The following is a 24,946-nucleotide window of genomic DNA, read 5'->3' as shown; positions in this document are numbered from 1 at the left end:
GAATGCTTCCAACCAAATATGGTTGATATATATCTCTAAGTTCCAGAAAAGAAGTCGCTTAAAGCAATATAGCCAAATTGACCCTATTTGGACCCGCCCCTCAGCCCCTATAGGGGTCAGCCCCACCATTTGTACAATTTTGAATTCTCACCACCGGAAAATGCTTCCAACCAAACATGGTTGATATCTGTATCTTAGTTCCAGAGAAGAAGTCGTTTAAAGCAATATATAGCCAAATTACCCCTATTTGGCCCCGCCCCTCAGCCCCTTGCGGGTCAGCCCATCCATTTGTACAATTTTGAATCCCCGCCACCAAGGGATGCTTCCAGTCAAATTTTGTTAATTTCCTATTTGTGGTTCAGGAGAAGAAATGGTTTGAATAAATTGTTGACGTACGGACGACGGACGACGGACGACGGACTCAACGGTATCGTATAAGCTGACCTTTGTCCTTCGGACCCGATGAGCTAAAAACGATCAACGTTATTTTCCAAGTGAATATGCATCAGAAGTGTATCTGTTGTACTGCTTTGTTCAAGGATGTGTGTCCGTAAATGTTATCCAGTCTGAAAAAGTCATGTACAGCAGAGGATGATTCCGATATAAATAGCACCAACATTATTGACGAGAAAAAATAAGGCCTGCTTTTATGTTTTGGTCAAAATTAATGTTTATGTGCGAGGAATCCTGGAACCAAGTGACAGTGAGTGGAGTTCACCATGCATCCTGGCACAGGAGTACTGAGGTGTTTATGTCGTACACGGATGGACTGGTTGTCCACATCTTCCCGAGGCATGGAGTTAACTGGCTTTAAAAGTCCAGTTTCCACCCTTGCCGAACTAGGCTGGAATTCCTCGGCTCCATCGTAGCGCAACCAGTGGTTATTACGAGTTATGTCCCTTCTAAACCTCTCCTATGGACCAATCAGATACCACCGTATCGATTCAATTGCATTTGTTTAAAACAAAATGGCGGCGCCCAGTCAAGACGATCTGATCGATAATCATGTAATAAGTCATGTGAGCACCTTGATCAGAAACATGAAAAGACTTGGAAAATATCTGTTGACAACGATTTGGCGGTGCACGTGTTGTGCAAATTATGCAATCGACCGAAATCCCTACGACAGTTTACCAACTGGATTTCGATTTTGTTGTGCGATTTGTATTGGACCATGAATAGACTCGTTAGTCCAGCCAAAATGTAACTCCATAATATCAGCCTAGTTCGGCAAGGGTAGAAACTGGACTTTTATAGTCAGTTAACTCTCTTGCCTCGGGACTGACTGACTCTATGCCCATACCAAGAATTTATAACTGTATTCACAAGCTAAGTTTGTGAGTAATGTTTGACCTATTGAAAAGGTATATATATCCCACAAACTGAGTATACATAAAGGATTTCATCTTTTGCTATGCCAAAACGTATTCCGCCACAGTCTCTTCTCCAGTTACGAAAGTTCTCACTCGCTCAACTCACTGTCAAACAGATATAACGTGGATACAGAATCAACGTATCATTTCAGATGAGTCCATCAAAGTCAGCCAGTCTAAAACTCCTCTTTCTATGTCTACTTCTTCTCAAACAGAGACCCTACAAGATGACCAAACGTCAGTGAAACAAGCTGAACCACTTCAGGGCGATGCCCATGTGCCAAAAAAGCAACAAAAACAGAAAAAGAAAAAGACCAAGGCTCTCCAACATCTGGAGGTGCCTCCTCCGCCAATCTCTGTTGAGGTTCACAATCCCTTTGAACCTCTTGAGATGGAGGTTACTCCTTCTCGCACGGATTATGGGAGTGAACTTCCCTCCCGTTCCAGAACACCTATTGAACCACCATGAGTTTTAATCACATCATACAGTGGAATTGTAGAGGACTTAGGAATAATTTTAATGATTTACAGGTATTAATTCAAGACTTTAAACCATCAGCATTTTGCTTGCAGGAAACTTTCCTGAAGACAACAGATAAATTAGATTTACGATCTTATGATTCATATCACAGCTTTTCCCCTCCAGGTGATAAGGCTACGGGGGATCTTCTGTTGTAGTGAGGCAGGGCATCATTCACAGTCCTGTATCTCTTAATACCCCACTTCAGGCTGTTGCAGTACGTGTCACTATGCATATTGTTTTTACTTTATGCTCTCTTTATGTTCCTCCATCTTCAAATCTCCGTCAAGCTGATCTTCAAGCCCTGTATGACCAGCTCCCAAAGCCCTGTATTGTTATGGGTGATTTAAATGGACACAATCCACTTTGGGGAAGTGTCAATACAAACAATAAAGGGAAGACAGTTGAAGATTTCATTTCTAACAATGATTTATGTATTTTCAATGACAATTCTAAAACCTATTTACATCCTGGAACAGGTACGTACTCATCGCTTGATCTCTCTATTACAAACTCTGATCTGCTTAATGAATTCGAATGGTCCGTTCACGATGACTTATGTGGCAGTGACCATTTCCCGACAATATTAAAACCTGTTATCCCATCTGACGTTCCTCCTTCAACAAGATGGAACTTTTCAAAAGCCAACTGGCCATTGTTTGAAATACTTGCTTCAAACAAATTAACACCTGCACTTTTTACTGACTTATCTGATCCAATACAAGTTTTTTCTGATGAATTGAATAAAATAGCTGATACCTGTATTCCTAAGTCCTCTGCAAATCCTCATATCCGTAAACCATGGTTTACTAATGACTGCAAACAAGCTAGGAAGGCAAGGAAAAAAGCTGAACACTATTTCCGTCGCCATCCTATGGTCCATAATTTGAATAAATATAAAATCTTAAATGCTAAGGCCAGACGAACTTTTCAACAAAATAAACGACAATCTTGGCAGAACTATGTTACAAAAATCAATTCACGGACTCCAATGTCTAAAGTATGGAACATGATCCAAAAGATCAAAGGTAAGGGTTCCAAATCCAGCATTCACCACCTTAAAAATGGGGATGAATTGCTTACTGATAGTTCAGATATTGCTAATAAACTGGGAGAAACTTTGGCAACACATTCTTCCTCGACTAACTATGTACCTAAATTTCAAGAATACCAGCGTCGACAGGTAAAGACAAACATTAATTTTAAATCCGATAATGGGGAAGACTACAATGAAATATTCTCCATTCATGAGCTCCATACTGCCCTTGGGCAAGCTCATGATACTGCTTCAGGAGCTGATAACATACATTATCAACTCTTGAAACATTTACCGGAACCTTGTTTAGAAACTCTTTTGCTACTATTTGACGATATCTGGATATCTGATAAGTTTCCTTCATCATGGCGTGATGCCATAGTTATTCCCATACCAAAACCAGGACGGGATCATACCAATCCCTCAAATTATAGACCCATTTCATTGACTAGCTGCGTTTGCAAAACCATGGAACGCATGGTCAATAATAGACTGACATGGTACTTAGAATCCAATAATTTAATCACAAATATTCAATGTGGGTTTCGTAAAAATCGCAGTACCATAGACCATTTAGTTCGACTGGAGTCATTCGTTAAGAATGCAATAATAAGCAAGCAACATGCAGTGTCTATCTTTTTCGATCTAGAAAAAGCATATGACACTACATGGAAGCACGGTATTTTAAAAGATTTACATGATTTTGGATTGCGAGGCCGTTTGCCTCAATTTATATCCAGGTTTTTAACTGACAGACAATTTCAAGTCCGCGTGGGTTCTACCCTGTCTGATCATTATAGTCAGGATCAGGGTGTCCCACAAGGCAGTATTTTGTCTGTCACATTGTCTAGTATTAAAATATATAGTCTCTCTAAAGTTTTAAATGATTCAATTGATGGATCACTTTTTGTGGATGATTTCAATATTTCCTGTCGTGGCAAAAACATGCATACAATTGAAAGGCAACTTCAACTTTGTTTAAATAAAATCCAAAAATGGTCTTTGGAAAATGGATTTAAGTTCTCAAAATCTAAAACAAATTGTATTCATTTTTGTAGAAAATATAAACCGCACAAAGATCCGGAACTATTTTTAGATAACACTCCTATTAAGGTTGTCAAAGAAGCCAAGTTCCTGGGTATAATTTTTTATCACCATTTGACTTTTCTGCCTCACATTAAATATTTGAAGAATAAATGTCTGAAAGCCCTGGACTTACTAAAAGTTGTCTCAAACTCTAAGTGGGGAGGAGATCAGAAAACCCTCCTACAGAGCACTTATCCGCTCCAAACTAGATTATGGCTCCATCATTTATGGTGGAGCTTGTACAAGCAATTTAAAAATTCTAGATCCTATTCACCATCAAGGCCTGAGGCCTTGCCTTTGAACCTTCCGAACTTCACCAATACAAAGTCTGTACGTGGAGGCTGATGAACCGTCCCTTCATCAACGTCGAATTAAATTATCTTTGCAATATATATCTAAATTACGTTCTTCGAAATCCAATCCAGCTTATGACTGTGTTTTTAATCCACTTTATGGTACTCTCTACCATACGAAATCATCTCTTATTCCACCTCTTGGAATAAGAATACAATCTCACCTTTCTGCTGCGAAATTAAATCTTGAAAACATTGCCCCAACTCAGCTTTTCTCGTCTCCACCCTGGCAGTTTGTGAAGCCACAGGTGGACCTAACATTAACTAATCTAAAGAAATCTGACACAAACCAACTAATCTATCAACAACAATATAACGAATTACGAAGCACATATGATACTTACAAATCTATATTTACAGATGGTTCCAAGGATGGTGACGCTGTTGCCAGCGCCACTGTCATTGGATCCAGGATTATCTGATCCCGATTACCAGACAACTGTTCAATTTTTACAGCAGAAGCTAATGCTATCTTAACAGCACTTAAATACATCAACCGACAATCTACACATAACCAGTTCATATTTTTTTCCGATTCTCTTTCTTGCCTCCAGGCTATTAAAAGAATCTCAGCCACACATCCACTTATAATAGAAATTGTTGAATTGTTGAATGATCTTGCCACTGGCCAATGCGACATCGTTTTCTGTTGGTTACCCAGCCATGTTTGAATCACTGGGAACACAATGGCCGATGCTGCTGCTAAAGCAGCACTCAACAAATCTGTGACACCACTTTGTATCCCATACACTGATATGAAACCTCTCATCAGATGTTACATCCGTGATCTGATGCAAAAGAAGTGGGACACCCAGGTAGGTATCAATAAATTACATGAAATTAAACCAAATATCGGTTACACCTACTTGGGCTGTCAGTCCAGATTTGAAGAGGTCATTTTGCGACGATGCCGTATTGGCCATGCGAGATATACACATGAATATTTGATAAAAGGTGAGGATCCTCCGTTTTGTATCCCTTGTGATGAAAGAATCACGGTCAAGCATGTCCTGCTTGACTGTATTGATTTTTCCATCACAAGGGATAAATATTTCAATGTTAAAACAATTAAGGACCTTTTTAATGATGTTAATTCTCGTTTAATATTATGTTTTTTAAAAGAAATTGAACTTGTTCATAAATTTTGAATGTATTAATGTATTATTTTATAAATTGGTAGTGCACATTCATAACTTAGATGGTTAGTGGCTGTACCCTCGAGGGGGGTTGAAGTAGTGTAAAATTATTGTTCCCCTAAGAGGGTATGTAAGTCCCACATCATTCACAGTATTTTTATGCATGCCAGAATTTTAAAACGTAGTATTTTTGTCATTTTTAACATAAGGCTTAACTGGTAAACTATCGTCAGTGACTGAAGGGTTGATATAAATCCTGCCAGGGTCCATGCAGGAAGCGAAGGTACTGTAAGTCCCCTTGGTCCCTGGTATGGTGATCTCCCTTTAGTTACTGACGATCTCTAGCCCATTTTTATATTGTGTTGTTAACTTATGTTTGTTGCTTTTAGATATTCCTCAACTAGTTTTAAACCTTTTCTGTGATATTCTAGTTATCATACTGTCCTTCGATGACAGGTTTTTTTATAAAAGTATAAATATATGTATATTTAATGTATAACTTCTCGTCACGGTATGGCTGTAATATTGCCGATGTGACGCTTAATATTGACTCACTCACTCACACTCATCTTTTGCTAAACCTGTAATATAATAGTACATCAGTGTACAGTTATGCCATTTGGCTTACAAAATGCACCGACTACCTTTAAATGCCTCATCAATAACGTCAGGTATGCAATGTTAACCATTGCATTTGGAAATTGTGTAACTGAAGATATATCGTTATATATATCAAAAATTGGTTCCCACAGGAGATATCGCTTGGGTGAGATCAAGCAATATCTATATTGCCGATATCGCTTTTATAAATCACTGATTGTTCAATTGGGACTACTTTTTGTCTAATAAACATCAACAAACATGACCGACAATATAAACATCCAAGAGTTTTATGCAGGTGATAAAGTGTCAATTGATGGGTCTGGGCAAGCAACAATTGGGGAGGGAAACTGTCTGTGTAGACTGGGTGGAATGAACTACGAAATGGAGCTAATGGAGACTATGATCAAGCTTATCGGCACATCAAAGAGATCAGGTGGGCGGTCGTCGGGGTTAACGTCAACAAGGTCAAGTTCAAGTTGAACACCTACAGGGTCGAGGGTGTCCCTGAAGCCAATCCCAAATCACGCTTTTTCGATGTCGATGATTGTGATATAGACAAAATGATTGATATGCAGGAGAATAAAAACACTGCTAGTAAGACCCTTTAATGGCATGTAATTGTTGAACCATGTTTTTATTGTCTATCGGCAAAGGTCGTCTTACTGATGAAATTCCACCCAATGGTCTCAACACAATAATCTGCAAATTCATAATTTCTGCGGGGAAAGAGGATGGAGGTGAATATGAAACTGACACACTGCGAAGTATTGGGTCGTCTATTTAAAGATACCTGCCCCGACACAATTGTGGCTACTCACCGCAAAAGATGATACTGAGTTCACGCAGTACAGAGATATGAAACTATTAGTACATAACAATTAAAGTCAATGGGTAAAGGTAACTTACCAAACACAGGTGTGACGCTATATCCGACAAGGAAATTGAAATGTGGGAGACCAAACAATTAGGAAATTTGTCGCCAGATACCATAATAAACACTCTTAACAACACTACACATTTTGGTCTCCGTGAGTCCGATGGACACAAAAAAATGTTGGGGGTAGGTGGGGGGATGTTGAGCTTCGCGTTGACACAAATTGGTCTCGAGTATCTCGCTTTCACAGAAAGGGTATCTAAGACAAGACAAGGCCCCGATCCCAAGGTTACTTGGAATATTAGTCCTAAAATGTTTGCCACTCCCAAAAATAAAGCTCGTTGTCTCATTGAAGTGTACAAGCTCTACCGTAGTTTGGCAATTATTAACCTCAAAGTAGTCCTTTCTACATTGCAATCACCACTGTCAAAACTCAAGATTCATCATCAGATCCATGGTTTAAAAGGCAAACTGCTGGTATTCACAAAATTGAAGCCATAATGAAACGCATGGTAACTTATGCGGGAATGTCAAGTCACGTAAATATTTTATGCAAAAGCTGAATGATGCAAACGTCCCGCCGTCTCATGTTATGCAGATATCAGGCCACAAAAATGTACACAGCATCAATAATTATTCCCATATTAACCCGGACCAGCACAGGGAAAAATCCTCCATTCTTTCAGGATCAAAGTCCAGAGGACTTGTACCGCGTTCTTCTGAGGTGAACAGGGAGGTCAACAATGCCAGCTGTTCGCGATATAGCGAGGTGTGTTGCTTCCATGCCGCCTGCTTTGAACTCAACATGTGCTTCATACGTTTCATGCGCTTCTTCGGTGAAACGCGACCACATTTCATCAGTTTTTCAGGTGGCAGTTTTACAATTAATGTCAATTATGCTATTTACGCCATACACCAAATTGCCGCTGCCACAAACTTGCAAATGTCGACTTGACATCTCGCACATGATGATGTTATTTACTTACTGCAGTTAATATCTTACATTGAAATGATTTTTGGTGATAAAGGCGCATAAAAATGCAATCATGCATTATTTTTGCCGTATGAACTGTGTCTTTAGTGCCGATAATGACAATTTTATTGTGCACTATATTTCTATCAAAGAAGGCACACACAAAAAGTCTGTTGTTTGTTTTTATTCACATGACTTTGCTAGAGTGTATTCATGTGCAAATAACGAGAAGTGCCAATAACGTGATATGTGATGCTAACACCCTCGTGTCTTTATATACTGAACCGCAAAAGAAACGTCACCATGAATTGATATATGAGAAACCTTATTTGTCCAATCACTGTAAACATACCTTGAGACATATTAAAAAGATGAAACTTGGCAAAACTGATCATCAAGGTTGAAATTAAAGTGTCAAATGTTCTTAAAGTGAAACACAACACTAGTCTCTGAGAAAATGGCATCACAAGTCAGTATCTCGTGTGTCCGCCATGTGCATTGATGACTGCCGTGCAACGTCGACACATGGAATGGATGAGGCAGTTGATGAAGGCCATAGGCACTTGAGCCCACACTCTCAGCAGTTCAGCTGCAGTTGTCGGCCTTGGTCCGACGTCATTCAGCCGTCTTTGAATCTCGTGCCAAAGGTGCATTTAAATTGTGACTAAGAGCAAGCCACAGCATGGTTCTGATGCCATTCTGCTGGAGGAAGTCTCTTGTTGCTGTCGCAGTGTGGGCACGGGTATTATCATGCTGAAACTCGTGGTTGCGGCGACGTGCCAAATGAGGCATGGCGTGTGGTCTCAAGACTTGATCAATGTACCGAGCTGCTGTGACACCATTGCCTCTCCCTGGACCGATGTTTTGGAAGACCACAGGACCGACCCTCTGTGCAAGACCAATTCCACCCCACACCATGATGCTCGGACCACCCCACGAGTCTCTCTCAACAACACAAGCATCCGAATAACGTTCCCTACGGCGTCGTCAGACTCTCTCTCTCTCTCTCTCTGCCATCTGCTGTTGAGATACAGTAACGGCTCTCGTCTGAGAAGAGGACTCTTCCCCACTGATGGTGGCGCCAATGCTGGTGCTGTGTTCGCCACTGAAGACGGTCCCGGCGATGACGAGGTGTCAGAATGGGTCCTCGGTGTGGGGTGTGACAGTGGAGGTGTAAGCTCGTCAATCGTCGACGCACGGTGTCCGCACTAATGTGTCGCTGGTGTGTCCCCATGGTCTGTCGAGCAGTTTCCGCAGCAGTAACAAAGCGATCTTGAAGATGCTGTCGCACAATCTGACGATCCTGACGTCGGGTGGGGGCCCTTGGTCTTCCACTACGTCGTCGGTCATCTGTAGTGTTGATGGTCTGGTACCGTTGCTGGAGCCTGTATATGGTCCTTACGTGGACTTGGAATGCCTTGGCTACTTGCCGGGCGGTTTGTCCAGCTTGCAATCGTCCAAGGGCTTGGTGTCGCTGATTTCTTGTCAATCTTGGCATGTGGTAGCAATTCAATAACGAATGAATGTTATCCGATCTGGTTGGATTTTTATAGGGCAAGAAATGGGTGAACACATGTGCATTTCAATTTGCACGGAACTCACGTGCATCGGGGTATCATGGCCGTTGCCGTGATGCGTATGGGCGATCGGTTTTATTGTCATTTGCTTTGTTTTTTTATCATCAAATTTCATTTTTCCGGACAAGGTAATGCTAAACTTTGACCAAAATTACCGAGATATTTCAATGACAACTTTTCATGCAATGTTACTTGGGGTGACGTTTCTTTTGCGGTTCAGTATATATCAAAAAGACCGCCTCCGTGGTCTAGTGGTAGAGCGTCCGCCCGGAGAGCGGAAGGTCCGGGGTTTGATCCCCGGCCGCGTCATACCAAAAGACGTTGAAAGTTTGTACTTGGTGTTTCCCTGTCTGGCGCTCGGCATTGAGGGGCTAAAACAAGGTCGGCTCGGAGTCAGTATACTGTGTCATTGGTAAGAGAAGCTGGAAAGCGAAACTAAAGCAATTAAAAGTGTTACTTCATGTCAAAATAAGATGTATTTGGTTACTGTCAGGAATGAGATGGACAGATCAGCAGGTACGTATTTTAGTAACGTTGTTCCCATGTCACAGCTAAATGGTGAACAGCGTAAGTCACTATCCGGTGTGGCAACCCCGTACACGGATCACCTCCACAAGACTCCTCATGCTCAAAATCAGACGCCTTGATTCTCAACTGTATGGTGGCCGAGAGAGGGGGACATCGCTTTCTCGTTCTATCCTTTCTCGCGGTATAGCAATATTCCCTCTTCAGTAAAACAACATTAATGAATTGTTAAACCTGACCTCAGTGGGCGGAGGCTTAGGTGGGTTTATTCATGAAAGAGTGCTGAGATTTTTCCAGTCACATTTCAAATTATACATATGGAGGGAATGTTGAAATTTTCTCAATATCTACTTAAACATAATTTAACTGTACAGACGTAGGTGATTTTATAACAATCCATGGATTTCTGCGTAAAGAGTAATTGATTGATTTATGGCCCTATTTAGACGTTTTATTGGATCCCCCGCCCAGGCCCAGTTACCAAAACAAACAGCAAATAACACCGCTTAGTAGCGCTGAATAGTGTACTTCCCCAAAAACAATTGTGTTTTGTGCTCACCCTCACAATTGTCCTCACCCTCAAATCGTTTAAACGAACATATATCAGGCAATAACTTCGAGGATTGCCTTGAACTTTGACATGACACGTCAATGTGACTAAAACATATCCAGGGCTATTAAGAAGACATATTTTTTCTGAGATCTCCTTGGACCCCGTTACTTTCGAACATATTGTGGCGGCAGCGGTAGTGGTAAAATGCTGACAAAATCTTAAGGCATCCCCATTTACATAGGGCCGCACAATGTTGCTTATCCCAAATTGTCATTCACGAGGTGAAGAGGAGTGTGGAAGTCAATTAGCAAAATAAAACGGCCTTCGATAAGCATCCTAACGAGAGATGATGTTTGCACAGACGCGGTGCAGGAATATATATGTATGAATGTTACATACGGTTGTCTAACCGATGTTTCAGGAATCTTCGTTGTTTTTTCGGTACAGTTAATAGATGCAGGAATATCAATTTCCTGGTATCTTAACGTATATATTTACGAATTGTATTTACAATTAGATCTAGTCGGCTTTATTGCTATATTATCTGAGAACCAACAGCTAGGAATTACGTCCCGTTTGTCAGTAACTTAACATATCCAGAAAAGTCACCCTGACCTAACTGACATGAAAGAATACGCATTAGATATAGCATGATGCCAAGCATGTCTACATACCAGTGTGTCCATGGTATCAGCCGAATCAGTAACGGTCCATTTAATCCAAGATGCGTGATCTTGGTGAATGCCCTAACGAGTTAATCATACATAAAGCTGTAACCACTGCGATGCTCCATAAAGGTGCTGACGTTACCATCTATAGGTCCTGCATCTCGGGTGCACTGCTGCCACTGCAGCACAGAAAATCGATGGTATTCCACACTACAGTATGCGGCCAGTAGCAGTGTCTGGGGACTGTCGGCATGGTAACTATTGATCATTTCCAACACAATCCTTGCTTGCTATTCTACCTAAATAGTTGTCGGAATGACACAGCTCAATAATTGGCTCAAACGTGTGTAGACCAGTAGAATGTGCACAATGGTGTTGTACGTGCCCAAGCGTCTGTAAGGGAGTTTGCATTATGTGTTGTCACAACCAGGCGCCTCGTAAATAAAAGTTAACAACAACAACTCATGTTTTGGTGGGAATTGTTACATCTGCGTGAGTATGGTTGTACGCCGCTTGTAACAATATTCCACCAATATCACGGCGGGGAACACCAGAAATGGGCTTAACACAGTGTAGCAAATGTCGGGAATCGAACCCGAAATCGGCGTGACGAGCGAACGCTTTAACCACTAGGCTACCCAACCGCCCGTTACATCTTAACAAAGGTAAAGAACAACTCAGGTTTGGGTTGGGATTGTTACATCTTAGGTGGAATGAGGTGTAACGGGATTTAACCCTCATAGTGCCGGGCCGTCAGCTGGCTTTCTATACCGCCGCACTGTGATGACGTCGCGGTTTCATATACGTAAACATTGTATCAAAAGCGGTACAACGTCCTTATTTCTTCACAGAGTTGATTGTCTCTCCAAAAGTATATACATCCAGACAATCGAAAAGGCATGTGCACGCCCGAGCCATCGATGAACGTGTGCAGAGCCCGTAAACCAACAGTGGTCTAAAAGGGGCACTGATCTCAAGCCATTCCCCGGGACTGGTTGTTGCCCTTGTTATTGTTTTTTCTCTTACTTACTTATATTGGAGATTTAACGTGCGCTTTCCGACTGCAAGCGTATGTCGCACACGGGCCCGGCCAGGCCATTTAATGTGTTTCCAAAAAGGGGAAAAGTGAGTTTGTGCAACCCAGGAGGGGGGCTTTAGGGGTTGCTTATATAGTAATTTTGAAATTTTGAGATTTGGAAAGAATGCCAAGAGTGGGTGGGGGACGAACTTAAGGGAGCTGTGTGTGTGTTGGGTGGTTGTTAGATAAGGTAGTTTCGGTTTTAATATTTTATTTGGGGTTTAAATGCGACTAATTAGTCCTGTTTTAATTAGGTATATGCCTAAGGCTTTGAATTTTTCTAATTTATTTTGTGGATTTAGGATTGATTCTAGTGTAAGTCCCGTTTTAAGATTAAGGGTGGTCTGTAGTGTTGTTCGGTGTGTTTGGTAGTGTGTGCAGTGAATGAGTACGTGTTCTAGTGTTTCTTGTTGTTTGCAATGTGGGCAGTTTCCTGTTGTGTGTAGATTAGCTATTTTACGGTGATTATTTAGTTTGGTGTGGCCTGTTTGTAGTTTAGTAATTATTCTGTCGATTTTTTTGGATGGGTGTAGTATTTTTGGTTTATTTAGGTGTTTTTTTAGTACTTTCCTGATTTGGCTATTTGAGTTTTGGTATATATTTTGCCATTTTTTGTTGATTTTTTTGTTTAGTGACACTTTTGATTTCTGATTTTGAGCTGGGTAAGTTTAAGCTTATTTCTGGGAGTTTAAGGGATAATTTTGCTGCTTTATCTGCCTTTTCATTTCCAAAGATTCCTACGTGGGCGGGGATCCAAATGAACTCTATTTGTTTACCTGCCTTAGTTAAGTTGTTTGAGCTATTGAGTATTTGATTTATTAGTTTTGGGTGGTTTTTAGTGTTTTTATTTTTGAGGGCTTGTAGTCCACTGAGGGAGTCGGTTAGGATGAGGATTTTTTGGTGTTTTTTAGATTGCTGATTGTGTAGTGCTGAGGCCACGCCCATTAGTTCGGCCGTGAATATGGATTGGTTGTTTGGGAGTCGGTAAGATAGTGTGTTTTTGGTTGGTTGTGCGATGTGGACTCCGAAACCTGTGTGTTTTGAGATCGGATCTGAGGATCCGTCTGTGTATATGTGACACCAATTTGGCCAATTTTCATGTATGTATGCTAGTGTGGTGGTTTTAGCGATGTTAGGATCGGTCTATTTATTTAGTGTATCGGCTAGTGTTGTGTCTATTTTTGGTATTTTAAGTTTTGGAGTGAAGATATTGGATGATTTATTGTTTTGTTTAAGATTATTTATTTTGTGTTCATTTAGGTAATTGGTTATTCTTTGGGAAATTGGAGTAAGTAGTGGATGTTTCCGGGCAAGGGCTTGGTTTCTAGGGCTAATATTGTTTTTTATTAAGTTTTCGATTAGAGGGTTTGATTGGGACGCGGCCCAGAAGTTTAGGGTAAGTTGTTCCCTACGTATTTTAAGTGGCATTTCTCCTGTTAAGGCCTGGAGTGAGGTGGAGGAGGTGCCATGTTGAGTTCGTGTGATTAGTTTTAGGGCCTGATACTGGATTGAATCTAGTTTTTTAATGAGAGAGTTGTTTAAGGTGTCGTAAATGGCACTGCCATAGTCTAGTTTGGATCTAATTAGTGATATATAGAGTGAGAGGAGGGTGTTTTTAGAGGACCCCCAGTTGGAGCCGGTTAGGCATCTTAACGTGTTTAGGTCTTTGCTGCATCTGGTTACTAGGTTTTTAATGTGAGCATCCCAGGTGAGATGTTCATCGAAGATTAATCCTAAGAATTTTGTTTGTTTTTGGAATTTGATTGGTTTGTTGTTTAGTTGGAGGTTTAGGGAGGCGGGTTGCATATTTTTGTGTTTAAATACTATTTTTTCTGAGTTGAGGGAGAAGCCCCATTTGTCAGCCCATTTTTGTATTTTATTTAGAGATTTTTGTAGTAAGTTTTGGGCCATTTCAATGCTTTTAGTCCGGATCCAGAGGGCTCCATCATCCGCGAATTTTGATGTGTTTACTTTGGGGGATAGTCCCTCGAATAGATCGTTGATCATAATATTGAAGAGTTTTTCTACCCAGTGGTATATATTTATGATATTAATTTTTTGGTTATTATTTGTTATTTGGATACCGTTTGCTTCTAGGTTTGGTGTGTTTATTTTTAGTTCTTTGTAGCTTAAGTCTTCCCTGACGTATATGATGAGGCCGCCTCTGGCTCTACCTGGGTTTGTTTTGGCTCGGTCAGTTCTTATTGAGTTATAGTTTGGTAGGGTGAATTTAGATCTAGTAGAGAATTTAGTTTCCTGTATACAGACTATGTGTGGACCTTTGTCTCGTTTGAATTTAGCTTTTAATTCCTGGCCGTGGGAGGCTAATCCGTTGGCGTTCCACTGAAATATATTTAGTCCTTCCATTTTGGGGGGATGAGAGGTTATTAGTTTGTTTTGAGTTTTAGGTTGTGTTTAATTGGTAGCTTCTCTATGTTGGTAGAGAAATAACTCAAAGGAGAGAGTTGTGAGTTTTAGTTTTTGCGCTACTGAGTGAAAAGCTTTAGTACTAGCATTTGGTGAGTTTTGCTTATGCATGTAGGGTAGGAGTAGTGTGAGGTTATTAAGAGTTTTAGTGCTAGTTAATTGAGGATTTTTGCGCCTGAAGTTTTTGTTTGTTTTAGGGGCTGAGAAAGTGATTTCATTTATTTCCTCGGTGGAAGAATACTCGTCTTCGTCGTTTAGGTTGGTTTTTATTGTTTGAGGATTTTTGCGCCTGAAGTTTTTGTTTGTTTTAGGGGCTGAGAAAGTGATTTCATTTATTTCCTCGGTGGAAGAATACTCGTCTTCGTCGTTTAGGTTGGTTTTTATTGTTTTAGGATTTTTGCGCCTGATGTTTTTGTTTGTTTTAGGGGCTGAGAAAGTGATTTCATTTATTTCCTCGGTGGAAGAATACTCGTCTTCGTCGTTTAGGTTGGTTTTTATTGTTTGAGTTTCCATTGGGGAGGCTTGTGGAGGTGTTTGTGGTGTGGGGGGTTGAGTTTGTGCTTGCGTGTTGGGTGTAGCTGTGGTTTCCTCAGTGTTTGAGTTTTTTTGTTGTGCTTGCTTGTGGGGAAGTGTTGTTGCCTTGGGGGCTGTAGAGTGTCTGGCTGAGGGTCGTTGTGTGTCTGTGGTTTTGCTGTTTGCTTTGCATGCGGGTGTTGATGTTATGGGGGAGTTGGTAGGTAGCTGTGTGAGGTGATATGTGGATGTGGTGGGTGCGGTTTCTATGTGGTTGCCCCAGAGGGAATCCGGGAGTTTGTGTTAGGTGTGGGGAGGAGAGGTTTGGATGTAGGTGGTGCATATTTTCTTGTTTGGATTTTGGCCGAATCTATGTTTATGTGTTTGTTGGCCTGTTGTGTTAGGGCATGTCTGTGCGGACACTGGTTTGAGAGTGATGTATGTTTTATGCATTTGCAATGGATGCACCAGGGAGAGCATGTGCCTGGGCAATCGGTTTGGGCGCATTTTTTACATTTAGTTTTTTTGAATGTACATCGGGTGGCCGTGTGGTTATATCTAAGGCAGTTAGAACATTGTTTTACCTGTTTGATGTATGGTTTAACTTCTAGTTTAGTGTGGGCACCGAAAGTGAGTGAGTGAGTTATTATTTAACGTCACATGGGCAATATTTCAGCCATATCGTGACGAGAAAGTACATTTATGATACATTTATGATACATATATTTAAACTGAATAAAAAGCTGTCAACGAAGGACAGTAGAATAACTAGAATATCACAGACTTGATTTAAAACTAGTTGAGAATATTAAAAGGCAGTAAGCATTAATGAACATCACAATTTTAAAATGGGCTAGAAATCGTCAGCAACTGAAGGGAGATCACCATACTGGGGACCATGGGGGCACCGAAAGAGATGTGTTTAGGGGCTTCAGGAAATTTAGCATTTTTATTTTAAGTTTACAATAACGATTGAGGTAGGGACCGTTTTGCCGTTTCTGTTTGAGGTTATCCTGCGGGTGCTGGTTATTTGGGGTTGAGGGTATTGATTTGTGTTTGCTTCTTGGGTGTAGAGTTCTAGGTCTTCGGCTGTTTCTCTAGGGTTTACTCTTATTACCCCTCGGGTGAATTGCTGCCAATTTGGAATTTGTTTTGTTACGGTTACGTGAAATATTTGTACTATTTTTTTAGCTGCATTGAAGGAATCTTGATTTGGGAATATTATTTGGTAACCTTTATTTGCTTTTTTGATGTTGCTGTAATGGATTTTTTCGCGTTTAAACCATAAACCTATCCTGTCTGCTGAGAGTTGTTTAGTTAGGATTGATGCTGAGCCTGCGGCGAAGAAGTATAGTGCGAAGGTGGTGATGAAGGAAGCCGGGGTGGGGGTGGGAGAAGGTGACGGAGTGGATGAGTCGAGCTTGCGTTTTGGGGGGTTTGTGTATTGTGGAGGCGAGTTGGCTGGTTTGGTGGGGGTGGTATGTTCCATGTCTGAGCCGTACTCGTCCGGAACAATGTTTTCGACTGTCCTCCCGGAAGTGTTGTGTCACGCATGGAATTAATGGCAGCTGTTACTGGACTATATAACAAAGGCATTGGAAGTGTCAATAGACATCGTTACATTTTGGACAGACAGTTCAAATGCGTTGTCATGGATAAAGAACCATAGCCGAATATTCAAACCCTTTGTTGCAAACAGAGTCAGTGAAATTCAAGAGGTAACGAATCCATGTCAATGGCGGTATGTACCAACTGCTAAAAATCCAGCAGATATGTTGACCAGAGGAATAGCTGCATCAAAGTTGATTGTAAGGACCCCCTTTCTTGACTAGAGATGAAGGTGAATGGCCCCAAAGATTATCTGAAATAGAAAGTAAAAAGACATGTAAGCTAGAAATTAAAACTCTGAAAGAAAACAAGATCATTACAATGGTAGTGAACAAATCATCGTGTGATGAATGGAGACTTAAAGCTACAAGATACTCGGATTGGAAAAGACTGGCAAGAATCCAAGCTTGGGTGTTGCACAAAATCATCAAAGGATCTCCGGGGAACTAACAGCAGAAGAAATTGAAACTGCACAGTTCAAAATCATAGCAAAAATGCAGAGAGAAGAATTTCCAGCTGAATACTCCTGCCTTGAGAAGAGAAAACCATTGCCAAACAACAGCAAACTGTTAGGATTACAACCGAAGTTGGATGAATGTGGAGTGATGAGATCTGATGGACGATTGGCTTATGCTGAGCATCTATCTCCAGAGTCAAGGTTTCCAATCATCTTGCCACGCAGAAACCGGATCACAAGATTGATTGTGAAATCTTATCATGAGGAAGGACAGCATGTTACCGGAACTAATCAGACATTAGCGGCACTCTCAGCGAAGATTTGGATCCTCTCTGGTAGAGAGGAAATTCGAGAATGGGGGCGGGAATGTTCACAATGTCGTAAACAGAAAGCAAAAGTGGCGCACCAGATCATGGCTCCTCTCCCAGAAATGAGACTCACACCTTCTCTACGTGCTTTCACACAGGCAGGACTTGACTTTGCTGGACCCTTCTTCACAGTACAAGCGAGAGGAAAAGCAAGGCAGAAATGCTATCTTTGCCTCTTCACGTGTCTAGCTTCAAGAGCTGTGCATCTTGAAATCGCACATGGAATGGACACAAATTCATTTCTTAATGCCTTTTATCGCATGGCCAGTCGCAGATGACTTCCAGAGGACATTGTGTGTGATAATGGGACAAACTTTGTTGGGGCAGAAAAGGAGCTCAAAGAACTGGTCTCATGTCTGGACAATGATGCTGTTAAATGAACATTAGCGAATCGTGGGACCAAGTGGAAGTTTAATCCTCCAAGTGCACCCCATTTTGGAGGTGTGTTCGAGACCATGATCAAGGCAGCCAAGAAAGCTATCTCTGCTATATTAGGACGAAGTGACGTAAATGATGAAGAGCTCATGACAGCGTTTATTGGAGAAGAAGCCTTGATCAATTCACGTCCACTCACCTATCAGACGTCACATCCACAGGATGATGTACCCCTGACACCGAACCACTTCCTCCATGGACAGGTTGGAGGTTCTTTTGCTCCAGAATCAGTGGATACAACACCCTTTAACCCAAGGAAACGCTGGAGGCGGATACAGGATCTAATACGACACTTCTGGAGCCGATGGATGAAGGAGTGGATACCCAGCCTCAACCGAAGAAGGAAGTGGCTCACTCACCAACCGGACATCAACGTGAATAACATCGTTTTGGTAATATCGCCCAACACTCCACGTGGACAATTAGTCAGTTGGCCAGGGGTGAAAAACAAGATTTTCGTTCCCACATTTTCCTGTATACCTTAAACCTTTTCTATTGCAGAAAGGAGGTATCTGTACACAATTTTCATTGGGTAGTAAGCTTGCAAGTGTGTGCAGGATATTTCAGGGGGTCGAAATTGCATAAATTGAAGGATAAATGCATAATTTGACAAAATTGGCTGTAACATTTTTATTAAGTCATTAAACTATCCAAATTATGTCTTTTATTACAGGTAATATGTTCGGTTATCTGAATTTGGCAAACATTTTGTTTCATTTAACTGTTATTCTAATTCTCAGTGGAAACATTGGTAAAAATCATGTTTTTTACTTCATTTTCAAATCTTGTGAGTAGGTAAAACACTAATTCCATTGAATTGTCACAATAAAACCACTATAACTGGGTATTAAAATCTGCCTTAACCATTGTACTATCCTATACAAAAAACAAAATGAAAATATATTACATAGGGGTTGAGATATTGTATACAATGTTACACCACCCCCCAAAAACCAATTTTGACGAAAATTGCTTACTGAGATATGGTGGTAGATGATGTTGCTGTAGTGGATGAATGGGATAATTGCAACAATGCTTAAAAACACCAAAATAGTAAACTCATAAAGAAAAATGATGTTTTAAGTTTTTCTGGAGTATTTATGGTGGCCACCTTGAATTTCAAGATGGCCGCAAACTGACCTGTTTTCAAACTCAAGATCTTATATAGTTCTTCAACATGGTCATGTAATATATCATATGAAAGCTTTTTTACATTATCTTTTCAGTGATGTACATTATTCACTGACTCCTGTGGTAAATTGACCCCCAACAATGAAAAAAAGGAAATATTGAAATTTAATATCTCTCGCGACTTCAGCCCATACCCAAATTTAGATTTAAATTAAAATGGACATATTTTCACTCAAAATTGTAGATATACTGCACTTTTGTCTGAGCATTTCACTAGTTATAATTTGAGTGAAGAAACAAACATGAGAATACTTGTAGTATTATGAAGTATCAAAAATAAAATGTGAAATAATGTCATCAATAGTCACCGTCAGAGTCCGTCTCTTCTGGAGAGGTAGGTAAGTTGTTTCTGTTTAAGCATGACATAACACAACTGCATCCAAGGGAACATCCCATGATGTTCTTGGCGCAGGTACACCTGAATGAGGAGCATCTACCTGTTGTGCATTTACAGGTGAGCAATTCTAGACACAGTGCTGGCATTCAATCCTGTGTCATTGGGATTGGTTCTATGACATCGTCTGTAGACGTCCACCTATACCCTTCTGGTGGTGGAATGTCAGCCTTTCCTTTGTGTGCAGAACGCCACGTGATGCAAATGTGTTGACATCTGAGTAGAGGTTGCGTGGTGGGAGTTCCTCTAGGTCTCCAACTCTGTGGAACATGTCAGCTGTAAGTGTATTAATGCTAGTTACAGTCGATGCTGGATTGTACACTTTGATGACAAGTGAGTCTGTCTCTACCATGTTGAAGGCACCAGTTTCTTCTGTTGGTTGCAACAAATATGGTTGTGTATCAACGGTACTTACACATCAGTGTCTCGGTTGTGAATGACAATGTGGTCGTATACATTGCAGGAGGCATCCATGGCATGCATCATCATTCGTGTATCTGCCTCTTCATGTGTTCATAGTAGATTTGGAATTGCTGCAGATTGATCAGATTGACAAGCTTTTGTTAGAGTTCACTGACAATCGATTGGCGGATAATCCTAAGAGTATACATGACAAAATATCAGAAAATATGTCCCACAGTACATGTTCCGCACTGTACACCATGCAGGTATAAAAAAAGTCAACTCAAACCAATTCCTTTAAGCAAGGAAGAAAACTTTTCAGAAGGTTGCTGAGTGACATTATTTCACAGCCCTTGACTCTGTGATGTAATTTTTAATACTTTATAATACTACAAGTATTCTTATGTTTTTTTCACTCAAACGATAAACTAGTGAAATGCTCAGACAAAAGTGCAGTATATCTACAATTTTGAGTGAAACGATGTCCATTTGATTAAAATACGACTTTGGAGGTTGGTTGGTGTTGCTAGAGAAATAAGCTTTCGATATACCATTTGTTGTATTATTGGGGGATAAGATTACCACAGAAGCTAGTGAATAAGGTACATCATTGAAAAGATAATGTAAAAAAGCTTTCATATGATATATTACATGACCATGTTGAAGAACTAAAGTGCAGTATATCTACAATTTTGAGTGAAAATATGTCCATTTTAATTTATGGGTTGAAGTCGTGAGAGAAATTAAATTTCAATATTTCCTTTTTTCATTGTTGGGGGTCAATTTACCACAGGAGTCAGTGAATAATTTACATCATTGAAAAGGCGATTTAAAAAGCTTTCATGTGATATATTACATGACCATGTTGAAGAACTATATAAGATCTTGAGTTTGAAAACAGGTCAAAATTGCGGCCATCTTGAAATTCAAGATGGCCACCATAAATGTTCCAGAAAAACTTAAAACATCATTTTTCTTTATGAGTTTACTATTTTGGTGTTTTTAAGCATTGATGCAATTATCCCACTCATCCACTACAGCAACATCATCTACCACCATATCTCAGTAAGCAATTTTCGTCAAAATTGGTTTTTGGGGGGTGGTGTAACATTGTATACAATATCTCAACCCCTATGTAATATATTTTCATTTTGTTTTTTGTATAGGATAGTACAATGGTTAAGGCAGATTTTAATACCCAGTTATAGTGGTTTTATTGTGACAATTCAATGGAATTAGTGTTTTACCTACTCACAAGATTTGAAAATGAAGTAAAAAAACATGATTTTTACCAATGTTTCCACTGAGAATTAGAATAACAGTTAAATGAAACAAAATGTTTGCCAAATTCAGATAACCGAACATATTACCTGTAATCAAAGACATAATTTGGATAGTTTAATGACTTAATAAAAATGTTACAGCCAATTTTGTCAAATTATGCATTTATCCTTCAATTTATGCAATTTTGACCCCCTGAAATATCCTGCACACACTTGCAAGCTTACTACCCAATGAAAATTGTGTACAGATACCTCCTTTATGCAATAGAAAAGGTTTAAGGTATACAGGAAAATGTGGGAACGAAAATCTAAACTAAGCCTCTTTTCCGCTGGTGGCCAACTGACTAATTGGCCTATGGGAAAAGTTATCAAGACTCATACAGGAAAAGATGGTTACACCAGAGTGGTTGACATACAGATTGGTCAATCTTTACTTACTAGACCAGTGACGAAAGTGTGCCCTCTTGAAACTGACAGCATTAGCTGATAAAGTACCAGATGTCGCTGAACAGGACAACACAGGTTTCTATGGATTCTATTGTGACATTCGAAAGATTCGAAAATTTGTGAGATTGGATAGATTCTCATGATTAAATCAATCAATGTGTGATATACAATTTTGTGACAGAACCTTGACCAAAAGAGTGTGTAATCTGCACATATTGTGGTGGTGAATTGTGAACTCAAAATGTGAATACTTGTGAGACATTGTTTCATGAAAATGGATATATTGTGACATTGGATGTATTCAGTGCATTATTTTTTTAACTTTTCGATACGTTTGTGGATGTGATCGAGGATATTAGTTCGATTCTGGAAAGTTGGTTACTATTTTGTGTTGATAGACTCCGTTCTATCAAGGAGGGGGATATGGACATAAGGAAATTGTCATCACAGGTTGTATTGCTGTGAGTATGCTATGTTTCCGAACAGGTCGTTCTGTTTCGTTCCTGTGTGTGAAAACAGTCCGCGCACACACTGCTTTACTTCGCGGATACAGATCTAAAAGCATGAAAAAAGCATGCATTGGCGCCACGTGTCGACCACCACGTGTCGACCACCACGTGTCGTTGAAATTCAGTTTGGCTTTAGAGTTAGGATAGGCAACATCGTTCGACACAGTACTCATTTAGTGATCGTGATTATAATAGAAAATTGGGAATAAAGAAACTTTGTAAATGTCAATTGAAGTACAATAGTAATTGTTGTCTGTAATTGTTGCTTGAACCTAAAATAAAACTATCGTAAATAAATAAATGTTCTTTGCCTGTCTATTGCACTTGTACTATTTCTGCTGACCACTAATATTGATAAATACCCCCTGCCAAATCCAACTGACCTGTTTGCAACATTTGCTGGAAGTATGGTGTTTAGCAAAGATTGAGGACAAGCTTGTTGTTTATAAAAATGAGGCAAAAACAACAGATTTCCTTTCCTTTCACACACACAAAACTGAGTTTGATCATTAGATTTAAACTTGTCCCATGTAGTATTTGTTCGAGGGATTTGTATACACGTCGCGCACAAGTTTTAAAATACAATCTGGGTTCCCTTTCCTTCATCTGCTGCAACGTTTAATATCCGTTTCTTCAAGTCTGATTATCTACGAACACTTCGTTTATTTAGCTCAGCTCAGTCCAGAATTTTAGGCCACACTGTTTGCGAATCGACGAATTTCTACAACATGGTGGCACCATTCTCTAACTGCGATTGCCTGTGTTGTGTCACGCATAGTTGACAAAAGAAATATGAACATACATATTCGGCTTCATCTGGTTCCACAATGAATTATCGCTGTGACACTGATTCACTAATCCCAAGAATCGACACAGAATTTGTCAGTTTCTGTTGAACTTGCAAGGGCGGGAAGAGAGGCGCCATCTTGTCGATTCGAGTTGATGATCGGAATTATGTCATCTTGAATTGAAACTTTCTTTACGATAAAATCACCAATGTCATTATCGAAATGACCAAAGGCTCCCTGATCATCTCGAACAACTCTCCGTCAAATTAAGCGTCACATGAAAATGTTTTGTGCTGATATTGAAGACAAGAGAACTTGCAAAGTTGTAAGCAGCAATCAACTTGGTGCGCTCATGGGGCGTAGTTGCTTGGAGACCACGCGGTCAGAAAGGGGGAAAGCAAAAGGTTTTAGAAAGTAATAAAAGAAATCCGCAGTGCAATCCAAAAGTACCTTGTACTGGATGTTTCTTTGAAACTTATATTAACGAAAACATTCATTTCCTAAAAATGCAAATTAATTTATCAATTCATCCCAAGGTCGTAACCTTGATCACGTGTAGGGTATTTGGCAGGAATCTTGTGATGACGCCGTGAATGAGGCTGTGTGTATTACATAGTTGAAATCGCTATGACAGATGCTTGTCATGGATGGAGAAATAAATGCACCCAAGAGAAACATTGTTGCCTTGAGCTTCGAGACAAAACAAGTCTTCATATCGAAGTAGTTTACAAGAGAGGATGATCTGTCGCCAGCGATCTGAATAAGCTTGTAAAAATAATGTTGAAATACATGTTCATGCACATGACAGAATTAATTAGAACAAATATTTATCTAAACATCGTTTCGAAGTATGTGAGGCTGTCCGTATTTTATCTCCATTCCGACGTGAAATAATATAAAATTTAATCTCGTGTCTCAATGTTCCTGCCGCTGTGGAAACTTGCGCACCGATCTATTAAAAGAAATACTACTAGATATACCATTGCACCGTCATAAAAGAACCAAGTCAACTTTATCTTTCTTTAGCTGTTCATTAAAAATTATTTTGCGAAGCAAAGCGACTCGATCTAAATCATAAATTAATTCATAGACTAGGTTCTAGTACCAAGTGTTTAAACTTCTTTTTTTTAAATGTCATAAAATAACTTACACAATTATTGATAGACATTTTTAATAAGTAATATATTTTATTTCGTCCGCCCTCTCTCTTTTTAGTTGAAGTTTGGGGGGAGAAACACATACAAAAGTTATGGATGGCCTTTTGCAAATGACACTTGGCATGCCCATCAACGGTGAATCCGGGTCACTGCATGGGACCCCCCAAGTTTCACGGATCGAGTGACTTCGGCATTAGACGCAATACAGTGATGATGGCGTTGAAACATGAGCATTAAACAGTCTCGCAGTGACTCGTTTGATTGAACTTGTTATTTATTGTCAAAAAGAAAGACGGCATTTGCAACTGCAATATGCTCCCAGTTTATGCATCATACAATGTTATTGCAAATTTCCATTACATCTATCCTGTGTGACTTAAAATTTAACTCACTCACTCACTCACTACATCTATCCTGAGCCTTTTTCCAAAATTTAATGTTCAGCTCTGATAAGGTACGTCACAGAATTATATTTGTGGCCACAGGGGAGATGACACAAACTATAGTCATAAGAAGGCCTATTATGTGCATGTTGACAATGTTAATTGTGATTTTTTTGTCACAACTTGTAATATATCTGAGTAATAATGTAATAAGGTTTTATTCACGAAC

The 24,946-nt window shown here is 39.9% G+C and overlaps 1 protein-coding gene across 1 annotated transcript in view; it reads right to left on the bottom strand.

Annotated features, from left to right (window-relative positions):
- Nucleotides 1-11,416, bottom strand: part of LOC124151850 (glycine receptor subunit alpha-2-like) — a 323,326-nt gene extending 311,910 nt beyond the window's left edge. Inside the window, exon 1 of the mRNA XM_046524516.2 lies at nt 11,284-11,416. The gene's annotated coding sequence lies outside the window, so the exon portion shown is untranslated. The remainder of the gene's footprint in view (nt 1-11,283) is intronic.
- Nucleotides 11,417-24,946: the final 13,530 nt, after the last annotated feature.

This window comes from Haliotis rufescens, unplaced genomic scaffold (genome assembly GCF_023055435.1).
Source record: "Haliotis rufescens isolate VD_foot unplaced genomic scaffold, xgHalRufe1.0.p SCAF_7, whole genome shotgun sequence".
NCBI lineage: Eukaryota > Metazoa > Mollusca > Gastropoda > Lepetellida > Haliotidae > Haliotis > Haliotis rufescens.
This window is presented reverse-complemented; position numbering and strand designations above follow the sequence as displayed.